We start from the raw sequence: 2,650 nt of genomic DNA, 5'->3' as shown, positions 1-2,650 counted from the left end.
CGATGTCGCCGCTACGTTCTCGCAAAGCCCCTCTCATCATGTATAGCACCGAGGGTTCCAAGATCGTCAAAACCTTCCATAACATCCCTGGCGTTGATATTACTAGCATTGAGCGCCTTGATCTACTAAAGCTCGCGCTTGGAGGATATTTCGGCTGGTTCATCATCTAGACTCGGTTCTCGGAACGCCCGATAATCTATCAAAGAAGAAGCAGAAATGAGTGTCCTGAGGAATGCACCAAGGTGGTCTTCCATGAAGAAAGGACCGGTCCCAAAAAAATATATATAATAAAAATAAATAAAACGAAGGTTTAAAAAAAAGAAGAAAAAAAAGACTGGGGCGATTAAAAAAAACAAAGATTCATAAAATAAATAAATAAAAAAATAAAATGCATGTATTCCTTTTCCCTCGTGATCTCTCTCTCTCTCTTCTCTCTCTCTCTCTTTCTTTCTTTCTCTTTCTTTCTCTCTCGGGGAGACGATGGCGTCGGAGCAGCAAGTGCAGGCATCCCACATCCTGATAGAGTACAAAGGCTCGTGGCGCAAGGCCTCGTTGAAGGACCCCGATGGCCCGATCATTAGCGCCACCACTCGGGACGTCCCATCCCGGAGCTCTGCGCCTTCCGCGACGACAACGTCTCCGGAAGGACCCACTTTGAAGAGGTCACTTCCCGTTACTCCCACTATAGCTTTGCCAAGCACGGCGGGGATATAGGGCGATTTGGACGAGGGCAGATGCAGAAGCCTTTCGAGGACGCCACCTTTTCTCTGAAAGTTGGAGAGATGAGTGACATTGTGGACACTGACAGCGGTGTACATATCATCCTGAGGACTGGTTGATGCTCATGCATTTGGCCTTCAAACACTGCTATTTGATCATTGTTTTTTGAGCTTTTGCTCATCTACGTGCATGTTTTTTTTCCTTGCTGCATCTTCTTGTCCAAATGCATAAGAACCATAAGAACATCGTTTTGTATTTAATACTAAGATAACAGAGATGCATTATTTGAGTGCTTTATGTGGCTTGCCATCTATGATAACTTATTCACAAAGCCCTAGAAAACCTGTGTTTGTCAAAAAAAAAAAGAATAAATAATAAAAAGAGTGAAAATTAAATAAATGCTGGACACGAATTAATAATCTGCATGCATATTCATGAAATGAAACTTCAAACGTGCTCATATATATGCAAGTAAAATAATGAGAAAGCATGCTATATACCCCATGCATGAAAGAAATAAAATAAATAAAATAAAATAATAATAAAAAAAAAGCATGCATGTGTGAAAACAAAATAATAATAATAATAGTTATAATAAAAATAAAAATAAAAATAAAAAAAATAAAAAAATATACAATAAAAAAAGCACGCATACGTTTTAACGCATGGACATTAAATCAAGGGGATAAGAATGGTTGCAATGCTATTTGCTCCTTATGTTCTCGGCGAAGGAAAGTTTGTAGGCAGCTCACAAAATCTTCAACATGATGATAATGATGATAATGCCGATGATAATGATGATAATACCGATGATGATGATGATGCTTTGATGACAATGATGATGTTAATGATGATGCTTTGATGATAGTGCTGATGATGATGATGATGGTGATGGTTCTTAAAAAAGTGCATGCAAATTCACAGGCATAAAAATATATATATATATATATATATATATATATACATATATTAAGAAAGCATGCAAAGTAAAAAAAAAAATAATAATAAGTGGATGAGAAAACATGCATATGTGCATATATATATATATATATATATATATGAGAAGCACGTGGGGCCAACCATGGAGAGATATACATGGAATTATTATGTGTATGCTCGCAAACACTTAAAAAAATATAATAAAAATGGCATGCAAACAAATAAAAAGTGGGAAATGATGCATTTTAGTGTGATGAGAGAAAAAGAATGAGAAAACATTAAATATGTTTGAGAAGCATGTCATATGGGCATGGTATAAAAATTTTGCATGCACAAGTACATGAAAAAAATTGAGGAGCATGTATACAAAAAAAAAAAAGAGAAATATGCATGCTATATGCTTACACCCCTTCTAAAATAAATAAATAAATGTAACCCATTATGATAAGTGTGGATTAAAATAAATAAATAAATAAAATAATATCTAGAAATGATATGCAAGCAAATGAATAGCAGAGAAATATGCACTGCTAATCTCAAAGCAAAGATAAGGAAGGGTGCTCATCTCAATGTGGTGGCTAAATTTGTATCAAAGCAGCAATGAGACATAAAGAAAAAAGACGACAATAAGACATGCAGTGTAGTAACAAGACACAGGCAGCGGTGATTTGTTTCAAAACGGCAACAAATATTATGAAGAAAATTTAAGGCAGTCATGAAATACTTATTTGAAGACGCAATGAGGCACACAAAGTGGTGACAAGGCACAGGCAGCAGCAACGATATATGATATATACATATATATATATATATAAAGAAAGTCATATATTGAGATATATATATGATGTATTGAATATATGTAATAAAATAACAAAATTTATAATTCACAAATTTTCTTGTCCCTTTACTTGTACTTTTACCCTTAATCGGAGGTTCCTAAGATGTTAATCTGGGGTAATTAATAGTAGAGGCTTGCCCCTATTAGAAATGA

General features: G+C 35.1%; 1 pseudogene; it reads left to right on the top strand.

Annotated features, from left to right (window-relative positions):
• Window positions 1-480: 480 nt before the first annotated feature.
• Window positions 481-839, top strand: LOC120276145 (annotated as a pseudogene).
• The last annotated feature ends 1,811 nt before the right edge of the window (window positions 840-2,650 follow it).

This window comes from Dioscorea cayenensis, chromosome 14 (assembly GCF_009730915.1).
Source record: "Dioscorea cayenensis subsp. rotundata cultivar TDr96_F1 chromosome 14, TDr96_F1_v2_PseudoChromosome.rev07_lg8_w22 25.fasta, whole genome shotgun sequence".
NCBI lineage: Eukaryota > Viridiplantae > Streptophyta > Magnoliopsida > Dioscoreales > Dioscoreaceae > Dioscorea > Dioscorea cayenensis.
Note: the sequence above shows the minus strand (reverse complement) of the source record. Positions and strands in the feature narration are given on the sequence as shown.